The following is a 20764-nucleotide window of genomic DNA, read 5'->3' on the forward strand; positions in this document are numbered from 1 at the left end:
GAATTTCTTTTTTTCTATTTCCCATTATTAGATAGTGGGCATAAATCTCATGATAAGTCCCCAAAGATTCATATTGAACTTCAATCGGAACTTCTCTTGACCCAATGACGCGTTGATCCAGGTTCCATCGTAGCCACAAGGGACTATCTAAACTGATTAGTTTTTGTCTATAAGCTCCCAGTGCATCATAAGAACTAGAAAAATGGGGTTCTTTATCTTTCCTATATTTAAAATTATTATTATTATTGTAATTTACTTTTAGATTTGGGTAGTTTCTGCAACTATTATATCTATTTGCACAAATACCTCGACGCTTTCCAATCGTTAATACATAAAGCCCGATAAGCATGTCTTGGGTTGGTACGCAAATAGGATCCCCAATAGCGGGAGATAAGAGATTCATATGAGAAAACATAAGTAAACGGGCTTCTGCCTGAGCTTCCAAGGATAAAGGTAGATGAACAGCCATTTGATCTCCATCAAAGTCCGCATTGAAACCCTTACACACTAATGGGTGTAAAGAAATAGTACGCCCCTCTACTAAAGTGGGTTGAAAGGCCTGTATGCCTAATCTATGCAGGGTAGGTGCTCTATTTAACAGTACAGGATGTCCCCGCATAACTTCTTGAAGTATTTCCCATACAATGGGTTCTTTTTCCCAAATTTTCCTTTTAGCAATCCTTACATTAGAAGTGGCGCGTTTCGTGATTAAATCGCGAATTACAAATAGCTGAAAAAGCTTTATTGCTATCTCTAGAGGTAATCCACATTGATGTAATGAAAGCGAAGGACCCACAACAATGACAGAACGCCCCGAGTAATCGACCCGTTTCCCAAGCAGAGTCTCGCGAAACCTTCCCTCTTTACCTTCAATTACATCTGAAAGTGATTTGTATACTTTATTGTGACCATCCCTCGTCGGTTGCCCGCGGGACCCACTATCAAGAAGTGTATCCACGGCTTCTTGTACCAATTTTTCCTGGCACATTACTAAATCTGCTGGCGCTAATTCACTTCTTTTTAATAGATAGGCAAGATTGTTGTTCCGACGGATAACTCTCTTATAAAGTTCATTAATGTCTGAAGTCACTACTTTATCTCCAGACCTATAAACAATAGGTCTCAATTCGGGAGGAAGAACCGGTAATAAGCACAAAACCATCCATTCTGGTTCTACATTTGTTTGAATAAAATGTTTCGCCAATTGCATGCGTCTAATCAAAAAAACTTTTCTTATTCGTCTTTTTCTATCTTCCCACTCATCTCCACTATACCCCTCGTCTTCTAATTCCTTCCATTCGACCAAAGAATTCTCTATAATAATTCGCAAATCCAAATCTGCTAATTGTTCTCTAATAGCACCTGCTCCTGTCGCAATTTCCCGATTTCGAAATGTTGCAAAGCCTGGGGTAGAAAAAAAGGGAGAAATGCTGTGGTTACAGGATGCAATTTCCTCTTCGAATAAACCTCGTAATCGTAAAAAAGTGGGTTTTTTAGTGCTGGGCCTAGCAAAAGAGAAATCGCCGTATACTAGGCCCTCCAACTTCTTAAGAGGTTTATCTAAAAGATTCGCGATATAACTAGGAAGACCTTTCAAATACCACACATGAGTCACGGGACATGCGAGTTTGATGTATCCCATTTGATATCTTCGTATCCGAGAATCCACAAATTCGACCCCGCATTTTTGGCAAAATCTTTCGTCTTCGTTTTCAGCTCCGCTCGCTCGAGAATTGCCACAAGCGCAAATCCCGCTTTTTATGGGTCCAAAGATTCTTTCGCAAAACAATCCATCTTTTTCTGGTTTATCGGTTTTATAATGAAAAGTAGAGGGCCTTGTGACTTCGCCAACGACTTCTCCATTAGGTAGGTTTTTGTTAGCCCAAGCCTTTATTTGTTGAGGGGAAACGAGTCCAATTTGAAGTTGTTGATGTTTATATTGGTCAATCATAAAATAGAAATAAGAAAAGAATTTATATTTATTCCGATCAAACTTCCTCCCTATTAACCTGGAAGTTCTTTTCAGATACAAGGAAATGATTCAGTTCTAGAGCCAAAGATCGTAGTTCTCGAACGAGCACTCGAAAAGATTCTGGAGGATCCTCATGATTAGGTATTCTTTTTCCCCAGATCGTAGCATTAAGTATTTCTTGGCGAGCTATAAGATGGTCAGATTTATAAGTAAGTATCTCTTGTAAAATATGAGCAACACCAAATCCTTCTAAAGCCCAAACTTCCATTTCTCCTACTCGTTGTCCCCCTTGCTTGGCTCTTCCTCTAACCGGTTGTTGTGTAACAAGTGAGTAGGGCCCAGTAGAACGCCCATGAATTTTCTCATCAACTTGATGAATTAATTTTAAGATATAGGACTTCCCTATTAGAACAGGTTGCTCAAAGGGGTCGCCTGTTCTTCCATCAAATATTCTGCTTTTTCCCGGGTACTCGGGTTCAAATACCCATGGATTTTTTGTTTCTTTACTGGCTTCATATAATTCTGAAAACACAAGTTTTCTTGAAGCCTCTTGCTCATATCTCTCATCAAAGGGTGCTATTCTATAATGTTTCTTTAGCAGATCCCCCGCTAATCCGAGCGAGCTTTCAAATATTTGTCCCACATTCATTCGGGAGGGTACTCCTAAGGGATTGAAGACCATATCAACGGGTGTTCCATCTTGCAAATAGGGCATATCTTGCCTAGGCAAAATTTTGGAAATGATCCCTTTATTCCCATGTCTTCCGGCTACTTTATCCCCAACTTTGATTTCACGTTTCTGTAAAATATATACACGAACCATTATGTCGAGCGGGTCCCTTTGGATCCATTTCACATCGATAACGCGCCCTCTTCCACCTATAGGTAATTTCAGAGAAGTTTCTTTTGAAGTGGAAACCTCAAGGCCAAATATGGCCCGTAATAATCCAGCTTCCGCGATATAAGATGATTCGCTCGCTATCTGAGGCGTTAATTTACCTACTAAAATATCACCAGTTTCTACCCAGGATCCCAACCTAACAACTCCATTTCTGTCCAAATTGCGGAGTAAATGTTCTTCTAGATGTGGTATTTCTTTAGTGATTTTTTCAGCGGAGCCCTGGCTTGTCGTATCCGTCTGAATTTCATATTTCCGGATGTGAAAAGAGGTATAAATATCTTCATATACCAAACGTTCGCTAATTAGTACTGCGTCTTCAAAATTGTAACCTTCCCATGGCATATAAGCTACTAATACGTTTTTTCCTAAAGCAAGTTCGCCCCCAATTGTAGCAGCTCCTTCTGCTAAAATTTGTCCTTTTTTAATGGATTTACCCCGTGGAACCCGGGGTTTTTGGTGCATACAAGTATTTTTGTTAGAGCGACGGTGGTTAACTAAAGGAATACTTATAGTCTTCCCACTACTTGATAAAAGTATCTTATGACTATCAGTAGAAATGATCTTTCCCTCGCGTTCGGCTATAATGGAAACCCTCGAATCTAGAGCTGTTTGGCGTTCCAATCCAGTTCCAACAATGCATTTCTCGGACCGAGAAAGCGGAACTGCTTGGCGCTGCATATTAGAACTCATTAAAGCCCGATTCGCATCATTGTGCTCAATAAAAGGAATGAGAGAACCCCCAATAGAAAAATATTGGAAAGGAAAAATACTTCTAACATGAATCTGTTCCCATGCAATAGTCAAGAATTCTTGACGGTATCTAGCCGGAACAACCTGTTCTTCCTGAATACCTTGATTCAAGGACAAAGAATTTCCTGCTGCTATCATATAATATTCATCTCTATTTGGTGATAGATAAACCACCTGTCTCTCTTTTTTTTCTTTTGCTTTCTCAGCAGATATTTCATAAAACGGACTCTCTATGGATCCCCACAAGTGATCAATTCTCGCATGAATTGTTAAGGATCCAGTAAGTCCAACATTGATTCCTTCAGACGTGTCAATTGGACAAATACGCCCATAGTGACTCGGATGAATATCTCGGCTCCGAAAACTTGCGGTTCTCCCCGTCAACCCTCCAGGACCTAAACAACTCACTTTTCGCCCATGAACAGTTTGTGTCAATGGATTCGTTTGATCAAAAACTTGAGATAACGGGTATGTGCCAAAAAAGGTCTCATAAGTAGTTATTAATAAAATTGAAGTTGAAGTTGGAGTTACCAAAGTTTGGGGAGTCGGTTTCGATTGACGTATGAATACTCTACGAATAGTTTTTTGAACTGCATGTTGTAAACGACCAAGAGCCAATCCGAATTGATCTTGTAACAGATCCGCAACCGAACGAATACGTTTATTTTTCAAGTGATTCATATCGTCATCGTCAAGTATACCCGTTCCAAATTTCATTCCAATCAAATGATCCGTAGCGGCCAATACATCTCGTGGTAACAAGAATGTATTGTTCTGAGGAATATCAAGATTAAGTCTCCGATTCATATTTCGTCGACCAATCCTTCCTAATTCACATTTTTGTTGAAAAAATTTCTTTTGTAATTCCTCGCATAAGGACTCCGAAAATACCAGGTCCCCACCTACACAAGCAAATTGTTGATAAAACTCCAAAATAGCTTTTTCTTTTGACTCAATCCTCTTCTTCTCTTTAGCATTCGGGAAAGACAAGAAAATTTCAGGGTAGGAAACATTATCCAGAATTTCTCTTAGATTCGAACCCATAGCTGATGATAGAACTAGAATAGATATCTTTTGTTTTCTACTCACGCGAGCCCATATCCTTTCTTTTTTATCAATTGCTAATTCCGATCTCCCCCCCCAATCTGATATTATAGTGCCAGTGTAGATAGAAATTCCCTTATGATCTAATTCCGAGCGGTAGTAAATACCAGGACTTAGCAATATTTGATTGATCACAATTCGGTATATTCCATTTATAATAAAGGTTCCTAAGGAATTCATTATAGGAATGTTTCCGATAGAAATGGTTTGCTTTTGCACATCGAAACCAAAAATTAATCTCGCAGATACATATAATTCGGAAGAATAGGTGAGTGATTCATACACAGCATCTCTTTCTTTTATCGAGGGTTCTAGCAGTTGATATCCTTTCGCAAATAATTGAAATGCAATTTCGTGATCTGGATCTTTAATTGTTGGAAACTTGTCAAGTTCTTCTGCCAAGGCTTGATTAATGAACCTACAAAATCCCTCGAATTGGATCTGACTAAATCCGGGTATTGTGGACATTCCCTCGTTTCCATTCCGGAGCATCTTAATCTTAAGTTTCCTGTTTATCAAAGAAAAATTCCATTATCAGCTCACTCTTCATCAATCCCTATGGATCGATCTAGCAATCATGGAATCTATATTCTGTTTACTGAATCACATGAAATTCTAGGGAACTCCACATACGTATTTCATATATGTATTTCATACATATGAATAGAGACCATTTGGACGAAAGTTCGAGTTTGCCAGGGGTACAAATGAAATGAAAATGAATTGATAAAACATTCCTACAAAAAAAAATTCTGCCACTTATACTTTATGTTATGATATTCTAATCAGATTGGATGGCAAAGATTTCTCATTTTATCTCCTTTCTATGAATGTAATAAAGCCGTAATATAATATACTAGAAAGTTTGACTTTACTTCGATTTAGAATAGCGTGCTTACTTTAATTTCTCAAAATAATTTGAGGGTTCTTTTTTATTTCGGATCGGAGTAGTATAATTGCTAGAAAATTCAGTATTTCATTGTGGAATTCTAAAATAAAGTAAGTCCCTTTTTTAAGTACATGCCAATCTAGTTATCCACCTCTCCCCATATCCATGCTTTTCTTTTATCGTAATTTCACTTGGGTACGCCAAGATAGTCAGGTTATACTCTATATCAGAGCAAATTTCCTTTTTTTATTCAAGATATTTAATTTAATACTTTGAAAAATTAAAGCATGATTCCCCATAGAGATATGTACATAAAGGGGATCTTTGGATAATAATGCTGTTCGGACCTAAAGTTTACCTATACACGGATTAAGCATAAAGCCATAATATTTTATTATGCCATTGAAGGGGGGGGAGATAATACCGATTTAAGAGTAGTTCACTACTGCAATAAAAAAAAGAGAATTCTAGTTAACGGTTCCAATTTATTCTGAATTTTGCAGCCTGTGAATAGAAATCCACTTTTTCTTCTTTTTCATCTCAATAGAAAGAAATGGGAAGTTTTATTGTGTTAACAATGTATGTTTTAAGATAGAATCTATCGAGGAGAATAATAGAAACTGGATCAAAAAAAGCAGGAATAGATTTTTTGAAAAAGATTGGAAAAAAGTAAGTAGAATTATATTCAAAATAAAAGGGGCTTTTCGTAAGAAAACGTGGATGAATACTTGCTGTTTTCTAGATTTTTGATCGGATTTTTTGGCGGCATGGCCAAGCGGTAAGGCAGGGGACTGCAAATCCTTTATCCCCAGTTCAAATCTGGGTGCCGCCTGATCAATAAAATACTTAGGTTTTTTTTATAGTGCTGATCGAATTCGATAAATTTTTACTTCGCATAAGTTCGGGCAAGAGAGTAACTGGGCCTGCCGATACTGGGTTTAGAGAAACCATACCATAGTTCTATCCTCAAACTAGGGTTAGGGTTTGTTTTGACGGTAGTGGCCAAAATGGTTATCAATAGGGGTGAGGTAGTGTTTCCTTATTCTTTTATTATATGAATTTGAATTGGTTCTTAATTGAGATTCGATTTGATAATTTTAAAATACGAGGATAAGATGTCAGAAATCTTGGTATCCAAAGAAAGGTCCCTAAGGGGCATTCTTTTTTTTTTTCAATCTAAGATTCAAGAAGGGACTCCACGAAAGAATATCAAGACTTACTAATTATTATACATTTTTTTATCGTACATCTTATGTTACCTACATACACTAAAGTAAGGACTACTTAATTCTAACGAGAATCAGATTAAATAGGTCGATCAAAAATCAATTTAGGAGTTGTATTATGGATAAAATCTCTTCATTCTTTCATAGAATGATACAAAGCAAGGCTGCAGGGTTTAGGTCAAAAATAAACATTAGGTAAGGTAGGTATCCAATAAATATTTATCTATCGATAATTTTATGGTATATTCGGGCGTCCTTTGCTTAAAAAAAAAAAAAAGAGTAACAAAAGGAATAAAAAATCTTCCTATTCCCGCTTCTTCTATTCAGGACATCATTCCCGTACTCTTTCTTTTTTAAGGAAAAAAGGGCTATAGTATCTCGTATTTTTAATGCTCTCTAATTCTACCAGAATTCCTATAAGAATTTGTTAGGAGTAAATTCCTTGAACTGATTGATCCATGGCCTTAGGGCGGAATCCCTTTTTGACTCTGTACCCTTGATTCCACTATGATTATTGATCAATAGTAGAATAATCCCTTCATAGAAATAGGAGACATAATTTAGATGGATATAGTAAGTCTCGCTTGGGCTGCTTTAATGGTAGTCTTTACATTTTCTCTTTCACTAGTAGTATGGGGAAGGAGTGGACTCTAGGGATACTACTAATTGATTAAGTAATCAAATTGTTGTATCAATTCTTTTCTTTAATGGATCATTTTGCATTAATCATTTTGTCAAACGTTATTCTTTAATCTTTTTCTTTAGTTTTGTTTCACTCCTGTAAGAAACTCTTGTATTGTAAGTTGTAATGTAAGAAAGAGCCATTATACCAATTCAGAATTTCTACTAGAAATGACGAATGGTTAAAAAAAGTTCTATACATAAGAAAATTAGACTTTCTTCCACGGAACTATTCACGGCATATCACACATTTTCCATTTCCTTTTACTTTTTACTATAGTCTATTCTTCATATTATTTTTCTTTCCTTCCATGGATTCTTTGGTCAAGAATTGTCTTAGATTTTTTTATTTTGACCTGATTGAAATTAAGTGGATGCAATGAAAAAAGAAATTGAATTAGACTACTTAACTATTTCAATCTACTAATCTATTCTATGTAGATTCAAAGATAATATAATAGAAAGAATCTAAAGTGTCGTAGAAAAAACTATATGTAGTTCTTTCTACCACACTTTAAGATTCCAACCAGATCCTTTCATTTAAGACTTGGATTTTTTTTATTTAATCCCTTTTTAATTTCTTCAATGATTAATTGGAATTCCAATTAATTATTTTGGCTGACTGTTTTTACATAAATAATAAGTAAAAAAGAAGTAGGAACTAGAATGAACAGTGCAGTAGCAATAAATGCGAGAATATTGACTTCCATAACCTCTTTATTTTTTATTTTCACAATAACTCGGGATGTAATCCCATGGAGAGGAAAAAGGGGTATCTTGTAAATTCAAGGGTAGGGCTTGCATTCTGATAATACTGAATCAATTCAATATTATGAATATCGGATCTATCAAATCAATTCATGGATGAGAGTTATATTTCACGGATGAGAGTTATATAGTATAACATAGGAAGATCCTCTATCCACACTAAGACCAAAATGGGTTTTTTGATTGGATTAGGAATTCCCTCTTTTTTAATCCTTTTCTACTTTTTCTTTTCTATATCTCTAACCCACGAGCTTTCTTAATCTTATACTTTCTTAATCTTATACAATTTCCCTTCCTTTTTCTTATAGTTATACATACAATTATGTATGTATTATATGACCAACTTTCACTTTCTATGGGTCACATAGACATCCAAATAAGCAGTAGAAGTGAGATGGGGAAAAGAGGTCTGAAATAAAAAGGGAATACGATTTATGTATGGATTCCGGTAAAATACCGGTACTCTATTCCATAAGAGTGGAATAGGAAATTAAGATGAGGATGGTATCATCATAAAGAAAGATAGAGTAATATAATATCCTAAATTCTACTAATCCACATATCGTATGTGTGTCTTTCTTTATCGATTGGGAGTAGTGAAAAAAAAATTCCTATATGCCCTCCCTCCCTCTTTAATGAGAGATGCAAAATAAAAAAGTGAAGTAAGGGTGCCCTGTGGGTATTTGATCTTGCTCCCTGCCCCTTTTTTTCATGGAAAAAGGAAATATCAATTTCTCCATTCATTGAACCCTAGTTCGGGACTGACGGGGCTCGAACCCGCAGCTTCCGCCTTGACAGGGCGGTGCTCTGACCAATTGAACTACAATCCCCGCGGGGTGTATGGCATACCCATTCTTAAATAGAACCATAAGAAGATTCGATTCGTCTTTCGTACTCTAAGAAATAGACGAATCATATACTACATACCCACATATTATATTATACGTGGGTATAGTGAGAGTGACATAACTAGTATGTCGTGATTTTTTATCACTAAAAATGGATAATAATCCAGCCTTCAATAAGAAAAACTCTTTTGTTTGTAAGAAAGGAATGAGAGAGATATGGATTAGAAAAAAAAATTTCCCTTTTTTCTTTATCTTTTATTTCTATAGATCAGACATTTTATTTTATGGAAGAAAAACAAAAGGATTTAGTTCATACTCACGAAGCCCTAGATTTTTGGTTTGGGCCGAGCTGGATTTGAACCAGCGTAGACATTGTCAACGAATTTACAGTCCGTCCCCATTAACCACTCGGGCATCGACCCAGGAAGAATTTATTCTAGGGTTTTTGCTAATCTATGATTAACCTCCTTTCATAATACTCCCTACCCCCAGGGGAAGTCGAATCCCCGCTGCCTCCTTGAAAGAGAGATGTCCTGAACCACTAGACGATAGGGGCATCACTAGACGATAGGGCCATATACAACCGCTCGTGATTATACTATAATCATAGTATGAGCAGTTTTTTGGAATTGTCAATATACTCGAAAAGTATAAATAGATCCAAAGCAAAGAGTTTTTCCAACTTTTCTGTTATGTTTTCATCTAGGATTTTTTTTAGTTGATCGTTATAGATTAATTCTCCGTGCTTCATTTAGTGTTCATACCAAAAATGCATCCATCCCGCACTAAGTCATAAAATTCTCTAAAAATATAGAGAAAGTTTCAAAAACAAAGAAAAAAAGTGAATCAATTTAGTAGAAAAGTACTCTATCAGATTCGAACCAACGACTTACGTCTTAGCACGAGATTACTCTACCACTAATTTAAAAAGCCCTTTATCGGATTTGAACCGATGACTTATGCCTTACCATGGCATTACTCTACCACTGAGTTAAAAGGGCTTTTTATTTAATTCAAAAATTAGCCACTTGGATTTCCCATTATGGGTCTACTGCATAATGTACATATTATATATATAATATATAGAGATAGAGAGAGAGACATTATGTAGAGATTGTATATGTATATATCGATATCTTGAGAGCTCAAAATAAAATTAATAAAAAAAAACATACCCTACATAACATATCCAACTCTTCTTGGTTCAGGGTTTTCCGTTTCCGAAGACTAGTAAAATAGGCGGATTCTGGAACCCCAAGGATTCAACGGTATATGGATATGGAAAATATAAGATTTCCGATCCTAGCGGGAAAAGGCGGGGAACAGATACCCAATAGGATATAGGATCCTTGGGAGGAACTTTTGGTAATGGCCTTGATCCTCTATGCTATTTTTTATGTGTTCTTAGTTCTATTGAACTTTTTGCATTCTTTTAAACAAGAATCTAATAAACTAGAATTGAGTCAGTGGAAAAAAGGAGAGAGAGGAAAGTGTTAAATGGAGAGAGTCGACTAATCAGAGACTTTTAGGATCTTCTTTACATCAGGTAAATCTGTCGGCCCTGTCCGTTTTTTTCTTTAAGTTACGACTCTTTGCTGCTTACTTCTATCAAGCCATAGGGAAAGTCTATGATGAATTTGGAAAACTCATCTCACTCTTACTCTATGGCTCGGACTTAATGGGGGAAGAAAACATCTTCCATAATTTCTTTTTTGTTCAATTCTGGACAAAAAAGAAAAGGAAAAAAGGAATTTATAGGGACAGTGTTACCCCCTATATCCCCTAGTTTATATTGTAGGAATAATAAAACAATTTAGCAGTCTGACACACTTACGTCCTTGCAAAGTAAATAATTATTATTGTAGTCGTAACCGTAGAATAGGATCCTAATCAAAATAAATACATTTGGTTCAGGCGCTATTAGCATGGTAAGAAAAGATTTTTTTTACAGACCAGAGGGGCTATCTAAATCCTAAAGTAAAGGCGAGCGATCGAAGTAGAAGTACCAACGGCTCAGTGTCATGAACCTTCTCCATCTGATTCAATAAGGGGGAATTAGCCTTCTTGTCAAATGGCTATCCTTGACAAAGGGTACCATTTATACCATAATCTACAATGTAGCGGGTATAGTTTAGTGGTAAAAGTGTGATTCGTTCTATTAATAACTGAATTTGAAATGATATACTTAAGGCATCCTTAAGTTTTTTATTTTTATATTCCGATGAAAACTTTAGTTCTTATAAAGGATTAAATCCTTTTCCTCTCAATAGCATATTGAGGAAGAATATACATTCTGGCGATTTGTATCCAAAGACTAATTTAAATTGCATCCAAAATAAAAATAGGATTATGAGTACAGAGTCGCGAAGCATAATTTTGCATTGGATTAAGTATTCCAATTTTGAAAATATGAGTAAAGGATCTATGGATGAAGATACAAAAAAGTTGATTTCCAATCGTAACTAAATCTTCTTAAAATAAGGAATAAGGAAGCCAAATAGCTAAAAAACGATAGTTTTGGTTTACTAGAACCATCCGCATATTGTTTCAGCTCGGTGGAAACCCAATTCTTTTCCTCAGGATCTCTTGAATGAAATTAGGGAACGAAGTAAGTAGATTAGATGAATTTAGATAGAATTTCTATCTCCTACTCTATAAGGATCATCTAGAAAGCGGAGAGCTTTGGTTCCATTCAAATAGAAAAGCTGACATAGATGTTAAGTGGTGAGAATATCCATAAAGGAGCCGAATGAAATCAAAATTTCATGTTCGGTTTTGAATTAGAGACGTTAAAAATAATCAACCAACGTCGACTATAACCCCTAGCCTTCCAAGCTAACGATGCGGGTTCGATTCCCGCTACCCGCTCCATTCTGTATAAAAGGAGTATTCTATTTGTCTAGACATGTTAGAGGCTTGTATTCAAGCCTTTTTTGTCCACCAGTTTCTGGTACTCCAGAGCGGAGTAGAGCAGTTTGGTAGCTCACGAGGCTCATAACCTTGAGGTCACGGGTTCGATTCCCGTCTCCGCACTTAGCAGTCTGTATAAAAGGACTATTCTATTTCTCTAGATATGTATGGTAGAGGGGCGTATCCAACCCTTTTTTATTCATTAGTTCCCGGCCCTAGAGGGCAAAATTGAGCAGTTTGCGAAGTCACTTGCCTTCAAAAAAAGAAGGCGCAAGGCCTCTCCCTACCCTGCAGAAAATAAAAATGAAACGAAAGGGACAGTCTACCTCTCCCTTCCCTTTAAAAAAAGTTTGCCCGTTGTTTGTCTCAGTTAATACCCAATTTTTGGAGCTCTGTTGGCGAGTTCTATTTCTGCCTCTGGAGCGCCCTCTTTTTTTGAGTGGGATGCAAAGGAAGGGTAAGATAGTAAGGGATACGGCACTAGACTAACACCTAATTAATACTTAATTTAATATAAGTAGTTAAACAGTTAACTAGACTAAACTTTTTATCATAGTACTTTGATAAATTAAGCGGGCGAGCGGCGGGAATCGAACCCGTATCTTCTCCTTGGCAAGGAGATATTTTACCATTGAACTACGCTCGCTACGGTATATATTTTATAGCGTATATCCGCCTGGGTCGACCTTCTATGTCTGGGTCGACCGTTTCATTTCATTTTCTATTATATTAGAGTTTTCCTTTTTTTATTATCTGTCAATGAATATTCTAATGGGAATGGAATTTCATAATACTGAAAGAGAAGAGCTAGCAATTCGGAACGCAAATTGCGTTTTAATACGTCTCACTATTCTAATTTTTTAGAAGAAATGGCCTTTATTATTTCTTTTTTATGGGGTTAATAAATATTAACCAAATTTCATTTAAGAAATGAGAGAATTCAGAATAGCTACGAGAAAGACTAGTCCAATCCATAATGATGTACCGGAAAATACAACATTTTTATTATTTGACCAACCATCAGGAGAAGCAAATACAAGGGGTACACTAATTACTAAGACTGAGGAAGTCGCAATTAATGCAAAAACAGCTAATTGGAAAGCAATAGTCATATTTCTAATCCTCCAAGCTACCATCAAATAAAGTTGACTACATATTTGATCCCTCACTTAAACCAAAATTGTAAAAAAATACAAGAAGTAGGAGGGGTTTAATCATGAATCCATTGATTCTTCTCTTTAATTCAAATTTATTACTTAAACCGCTTTTTTATTTGGATATGGGGGTGAGAAGAGATTATTTACTCTTTATTTCACAAGCGGGTATAGCGGATCCTGTATCCGTGTATACAGTATACAGAGATATATCGAAAAGGAACTTGTATCTGATATCTTTCTAGAGGCTAATAAATCTTTTTATTTTTTATATGGCTATGTTCTATTTGTAGGAGTAAAATAAGGATTAGGCTGTGGAGAGATGGCTGAGTGGTTGATAGCTCCGGTCTTGAAAACCGGTATAGTTCTAGGAACTATCGAGGGTTCGAATCCCTCTCTCTCCTTTTGCTTATTGAATACGTTTGTTTCTTTCATTTTTATTTATTTTTTTTTTCTGTCCCTTATCTTTCTTTCATAAAAAGGAATGAATGGCTCGGCTAGATGGAATAACCGAGCCAGAACAGAAAAAAAGTAGAACAGGTATAAATAAGAAAATCTTAGTTAAGAGGGTTCATGTAAAGAACAGGTTCCAAATCACGATCGATTCCCTTTTCAAAACCTGCTGCAGCAGCTCGGGCTCTTCCTGCATGCCATAAATGGCCCACAAAAAAGAAGAATCCTAGAACAAAATGAGAAGTTGATAACCAACTTCTAGGAGAGACATAATTAACTGCATTGATCTCGGTAGCTACGCCACCCACGGAATTTAAAGAGCCTAAAGGAGCGTGGGTCATATATTCTGCTGAGCGTCGTTCTTGCCAAGGTTGTATGTCTTTTTCAACCTACTCAAGTCCAAACCGTTGGGGCCCCTTAGAGGTTCTAACCATGGAGCACGAAGGTCCCAAAAACGCATAGTTTCCCCTCCAAAGATAACCTCCCCAGTTGGGGAACGCATTAGATATTTACCTAAACCTGTGGGTCCTTGAGCGGATCCCACATTAGCTCCAAGACGCTGGTCTCTAACTAGAAAAGTAAATGCTTGAGCTTGAGAAGCTTCTGGCCCGGTGGGTCCATAAAACTCACTCGGATAAGCTGTATTATTGAACCATACAAAACAACAAGCGATAAAACCAAAGACAGATAAAGCAGCTAAACTATAAGACAAGTAAGCTTCTCCAGACCATACAAATGCACGGCGAGCCCATGCGAAGGGTTTGGTTAAAATATGCCAAATTCCGCCAAATACACAAATAAAACCCAACCATACATGCCCACCAATTATATCTTCTAAATCATCTACACTAACAATCCACCCTTCTCCACCAAAAGGAGATTTTAGTAAATAACCAAATATAACACTGGGACTAAGGGTCAAATTGGTAATTTTTCTTACATCTCCCCCCCCAGGGGCCCAGGTATCATATACACCGCCAAAATAAAGAGCCTTGAGTACTAGAAGAAAAGCACCTAGACCTAACAAAATTAAGTGAATACCCAAAATTGTAGTCATTTTATTTCTATCTTTCCAGACATAACCAAAGAATGGAAAAGATTCCTCAAGAGTCTCGGGTCCCAGAAGCGCGTGATAAATGCCACCGAAGCCTAAGACTGCGGAGGAAATTAGGTGAAGTACGCCAGATACAAAGTACGGAAAAGTATCTAGAACTTCCCCCCCTGGCCCTACTCCCCAACCTAGAGTAGCTAAGTGTGGAAGTAAAATCAACCCTTGTTCATACATGGGCTTTTCTGGTACGAAATGGGCCACTTCAAATAGGTTCATTGCTCCGGCCCAGAATACGATTAATCCGGCATGAGCTACATGAGCTCCAAGCAGTTTACCGGACAAATTGATAAGTCTGGCATTCCCAGCCCACCAAGCAAAGCCGGTGGTTTCTTGGTCACGACCAGCTAAAACGAAAGTTCCATTAAAGAGCGTTTCCACGTGGTAGAACCTCCTCAGGGAATATAAGATTTTCATGAGGCTGATCCTGAGCTGCCATCCACGCACGAATACCCTCGTTTAAAAGAATATTTTTGGTGTAGAAAGTCTCAAATTCAGGATCTTCCGCTGCACGGATTTCCTGGGAAACAAAGTCATAGGCACGTAAGTTCAGAGCCAAGCCAACTACGCCAATAGCACTCATCCATAAACCGGTGACGGGTACAAATAGCATAAAGAAATGTAACCAACGTTTATTGGAAAAAGCAACACCAAAGATTTGGGACCAAAAGCGGTTAGCAGTGACCATTGAATAAGTTTCTTCAGCTTGAGTTGGGTTAAAAGCACGGAAGGTATTTGCACCATCACCGTCCTCAAATAGAGTGTTTTCTACGGTCGCTCCATGAATAGCGCATAGCAGAGCCGCACCTAATACTCCGGCAACTCCCATCATATGAAATGGGTTCAACGTCCAATTATGAAATCCTTGGAAGAAAAGGATGAATCGAAATATCGCTGCTACGCCAAAACTCGGCGCAAAGAACCAACCAGATTGCCCCAGTGGATAAATAAGGAATACAGAAACAAAAACAGCAATTGGACCAGAGAATGAGATTGCATTATAAGGCCGCAATTGAACAGACCGAGCAAGTTCAAATTGGCGTAACATGAAACCTATTAGTGCAAAAGCCCCGTGGAGAGCTACAAAAGTCCATAGACCGCCTAATTGACACCAACGAGTAAAATCTCCTTGTGCTTCGGGCCCCCATAGTAGCAACAAAGAGTGTGCTAAACTATTGGCAGGGGTAGAAACTGCTGCGGTTAAGAAATTACAACCTTCCAAATAGGAACTAGCCAATCCATGGGTATACCAAGAAGTTACAAAAGTTGTCCCTGTAAACCAACCCCCTAAAGCGAAATAAGCACAAGGAAAGAGCAATAGGCCAGACCATCCTACAAAAACGAAACGGTCCCTTCGTAACCAGTCATCCATAGTATCAAATAGATCATTTTCTTCTTTAGGAATTCTACCAAGGGCTATAGTCATAGTGATCCTCCTATTCAATTACTTCAACCATTTCCGAGCACCTCATATCACTTTCCAAGGCATATGATAGTTTTATTATCTGTGGACGATTTCTTTCTCGTTCAATGCCCTTTTTCAATGGTCTCGAAGAGAGAAATTTCCCATTTTTATCTATGGAGTCACAGTCACAACCGAGGTCGTGGTAAATCCATGAATTTGATTCGATTTGTTTTTCTTATACTATTTATTTGTTTTTCTTATACTATAGAAATAGAAATAAATTGTTTTTCTTATACTATAGAAAGAAATAAACCTTTGAATTCAGCATTATTCCAAGACTCCTATTTCAAAGTCTATCTTTTAAGGGAAAAATGCAAATAAAAGTAACCCTTCTTTTCCCATTCCCTCTCTATTGCATGGGTGGAAGAACTAAAATAATAGAGGATTCTGAAAAAAAAAAATGGACCTTCGAAATCCAATTTTATGTGTAGCGCAAAGGAGTTGCGATTTCTTCTTATTCCTATAGAACATCTAGTAACAAGAATATGAAATCGTAAATAGCGAAAAATTCTTGTCTTGCGCGGTCTAAGTCTAAGGAAATAAAAAAAATTCGCTTATACAATTTCATCTACATCGAATTTATATATCAGAATAGCGGATAGAGGCATCATTAAAGGAGTCAGGTCTACTTACTTTATGCTTCTTTCCAATTTTATGGTGGATTTGATAAGAACCCTTTTTGCTTTCTTGATAAATAATCGACAAAAAAAGCGTTTTTTTTATATAACCTGCTTGTTTTATTATAATTATAACAAGTCCTATATGGAAATGCCCGCTAAAGAGAAAATCTATTTGATTGTCTCTCGGCCAATATCGATTTTTAGAAAGAAAAAACAAGAATTTTCTTCTTTTTTTATTAACATTAAGAAAAAAGAATATAATTAAAATGGAATTGGCAATATAATTTTTATAGACTTTTGAAAGAAAAAAAAGGGGTTTTTTGCAACCGTTATTTCTTATTTCTCTTGCCTATATCATATCACGGAAACCTTTCGCTTTGGAACGTGGAGAGATGGCTGAGTGGACTAAAGCGGCGGATTGCTAATCCGTTGTACAATTTTTTTGTACCGAGGGTTCGAATCCCTCTCTTTCCGCTCCCTTGGATCATTTGGGACTTTCGAATTGGAAAGAATTCTGACCCCCGGATTTTCTCATAGATAAATGTACGAAACAAATCCAATAAGAAAAAAAAAAACTGAATTTTTACTCCTCGCGTCCAGGATTCCGTCCTGGGTCATTAGATAAGAATCCAAAGATAAAGAGTGAAACAAAGAATATCACTACTGTATAAACAAAAAGTTTGAGAGTAAGCATTACATAATCTCCAAGATTTTTTTTTAAGGAATAGATTACCAGTTTTTCCTTACCACACGGATCCACTAGGATGGTTTTTTTTTATACCTAAAAATGCAAAAAAGAATTCTTGAAAAAAATTGCAAGAATTCTTTTATAATAAGCACTCTTATCAATAGCAAAAATAGGGTTAGGTGGTTAGGTATTGTGTAGGTACCTTTAGGTACCTGCTCAACCTAGGTGCAGGGGAGTAGAAAGGCTGATCCAAATTTATTGCTGTAGCTACCCATTCAATGTAGAAGAATTTAAATTTTAGAATCGAAGGTTCATAATATAAAAATATAAAACTTCTCGGCTTTTACCCATTTTAAAATTTTTTTGGAATGAACACATCATTCAATTTGGCATACAGAGTACTAAAGATTTCATCGAAAACTTACAGCAGCTTGCCAAACAAAGGCTAATAGAAAAAAGAATAGAGGTATAACAGGCATAATATCCACGATTGGATTGAAAATAGCATAAGCTTCGGGTAATTTGGCAAAGAAAAAACTAGTAGGATAAAGAACAGAATTAAAACAGATACAGGTTAAACTAAGTATATTAGGCATAACAAGCATTTCATTCTTGTAGAGTAAATAATTGGATTTTTCTTGAGTTATTTTTTTAAGGGAAAGAAGGAAAAGGCAGATTCAAAATCTTTTTTCTTCGGACTTTCCCAAACACAAAATACCTCCTTGTATTCGCACTCTCAAATGAGAGTGGAATAAATTCGACTTTCATATAATATCTTAATAGAATTCCATGTAATGATCAATGCATTTTTTTGATTCTATATTATCCGCATGTGTAGAATACTAGCAAGAGAATATCCCTCCTTTTTTATGTAATTGAAATGGTATTGACGAATAACAAATAAACATACTAGTGTTTATTAGTGTCGCATAAAACCCGAAATGGGGCGTGGCCAAGTGGTAAGGCAGCGGGTTTTGGTCCCGTTACTCGGAGGTTCGAATCCTTCCGTCCCAGATTGTTTCTGATGAAACAAACGGTGAAATCATATAGTATTCCGTACGAGACAAAAGTTTATTAAAGAGAATAATGATATCTTATTCTTTCTCAGAAAACATAATAAAGTCTTAAGTCCAGTCAAATTGACTATCTTTATTTTCATGAAAAAATGGGATCTATCAAGCACATTCAGGATATGCCTCTACTATAAAATCACTTAGTCATATTTTTTTCTTCCTTTTGGTATTCGAGTTGAAGAAGTACGAGAATTCTATAACTACCAAAAACTTTCAATCTTTTCATTGGAATAGTTTATTTAGTTATTATAGTTAATTGTTTTTGGTACTGAAAAAATATATTACTACTAGAATTCTAATTCTAGTAATTAAATTAATTAAACTTTTTTGGAGGTTGATAGTTTATTTATTGAGGAAGAGTCAATCCTTCTTTTCTCACTTCAAGATTGATCATCTCGAGCCATCCGTTGAGGGTGGAAATTTAAGAATAAATAAGTTTTAAGCAAACTTGTTTAGTCGTCTTTTTCAAACTATGTTTCATTCATATGATAGAATTTTAATATGGGTTTAAATAAATTGGATCTTGGCGGAGGCTTCCCGGATAAATACTTACTTTCTTTTATCCATATTGCTCCATAGATAGCAAGTTTTAATTAGTATAAAAAAACTAAACCAATGACTATTCATGATTCCATCCATATTGGATCAATTCTCTATACCACTTTGCAATGAAAAGAGGAATGTTTGTTATGGTAAAACTTCGTTTAAAACGATGTGGTAGAAAGCAACGTGCGACTTGAAGGACATGATCGATTGTGGATTTTGCTATCCATCATTTTCCATAGTAATGAAAATGCTCTTGGCTCGACATAGCCTGTTCTATTCGTTCCGAACCAAATTTGCGCTGGGTTTAAGTAACATAGTACACGATGGAGCTCGAGAGGACAGAATTTTTTTTATCAAGGGAAAGAATCTAGGGTTAGTGAAAACTAATAAATTAGGCCAACTTTGTCAGTCTATCCTTAATATAGAAATAAATCGAAAGGTTAAAATAAGAAGAAAGTCCAATAAAAGTATATCAGAATCAATCCCTCTTATTAGATTTCTATAGAAGAGATAAATGCTTTATCGAAGGAAATAAGAAAAAAGGGTATGTTGCTACTCTTTTGAAAGAAAAAAATAGGAATTCCCGAAGTAATGTCTAAACCCAAGGATTTCACAAATCAAAGATAAAGGATTCCAGAACAAGTAAACACAATTTTCAATTGTCTCAACAACAGAGTTGGATTAGAATAAGGAATAAAAGTCAATTCGTTCGAAATGAGACAAAGAAAAGAGTTTAAAGACGACTCAAAAATTTTGGAAGGATTTTGCCTTCGAAGTTTGTCAGGCAAAATTAGCCCACTTGAGTCATGAGTATAAATGAAATTTGTTTTTTCTGTAAGGAAATTAATGCACGTCATAGTCTAATTTCTATTATTATCGACAGAAATTCGAATCATTTTCTCGAGCCGTATGAGGAGAAAACCTCATATACGTTTCTAGGGGGGGGCGTTGTTTATCTACATCTATCCCAATAAGCTGTCTATCGAATCGTTGCAATTGATGTTCGATCTCGAAGAGAAGGAAGAGATCTTCAAAAAGTAGGTTTTTATGATCCGATAAAGAATCAAACTTGTTTAAATGTTCCAGCTATTCTCTATTTCCTTGAAAAGGGTGCTCAACCAACAAGAACTGTTTATGATATTTTAAGGAAGGCAGAATTCTTTAAAGAAAAAGAAAGAACTTTGAGTTAATTGAAGAACTAAATGAATCAAAAAATAGGATAGGAGAAGATTATTAGTATTCCTAGTTGTCTAATTATTTAGACACAATTTACCTCTTTTTTAATCCTATTTGGATTTATATTATATCGTGCCAATCCAACATAAGCCCCTATTTTATTTACTTTTTCTATCTAATTTGTTTTCTTACCATTGTATTTCCATTGACAAAGGTCTATTGAACAAATAGAATTTGTAGATAGATGGGTCTCTTTATCCTCACTCCATATTCAATTTTTCCGCCTACACTTCGCTCAAATGATAAGGGTGTTCCTCTTGCATGTATTCTCATACAATATAATATATATTTTTTATAATATATATTTTTTGTTAATAAAAATCGCTAAAAATAAGGAGAATTTGGCCATCGTGATTAGGGTCGCTCTTTTTT

The 20764-nt window shown here is 36.1% G+C and overlaps 4 non-coding genes across 4 annotated transcripts; all 4 read right to left on the reverse strand.

Annotated features, from left to right (window-relative positions):
- Window positions 1-9047: 9047 nt before the first annotated feature.
- Window positions 9048-9121, reverse strand: TRNAD-GUC (transfer RNA aspartic acid (anticodon GUC)). Its single transcript has one exon. It is a non-coding gene; the product is annotated as a tRNA-Asp (tRNA).
- Window positions 9122-9479: 358 nt separating this feature from the next.
- On the reverse strand, window positions 9480-9561 carry TRNAY-GUA (transfer RNA tyrosine (anticodon GUA)). Its single transcript has one exon. It is a non-coding gene; the product is annotated as a tRNA-Tyr (tRNA).
- A 507-nt stretch (window positions 9562-10068) lies between these two features.
- On the reverse strand, window positions 10069-10140 carry TRNAT-GGU (transfer RNA threonine (anticodon GGU)). Its single transcript has one exon. It is a non-coding gene; the product is annotated as a tRNA-Thr (tRNA).
- A 2484-nt stretch (window positions 10141-12624) lies between these two features.
- On the reverse strand, window positions 12625-12695 carry TRNAG-GCC (transfer RNA glycine (anticodon GCC)). Its single transcript has one exon. It is a non-coding gene; the product is annotated as a tRNA-Gly (tRNA).
- Between the last annotated feature and the right edge of the window lie 8069 nt (window positions 12696-20764).

The sequence above is a fragment of the Triticum urartu genome, unplaced genomic scaffold (assembly GCF_056163025.1).
Source record: "Triticum urartu cultivar PI428250 unplaced genomic scaffold, HENAU_Tu73 scaffold2, whole genome shotgun sequence".
NCBI classification, from domain to species: Eukaryota; Viridiplantae; Streptophyta; class Magnoliopsida; order Poales; family Poaceae; genus Triticum; species Triticum urartu.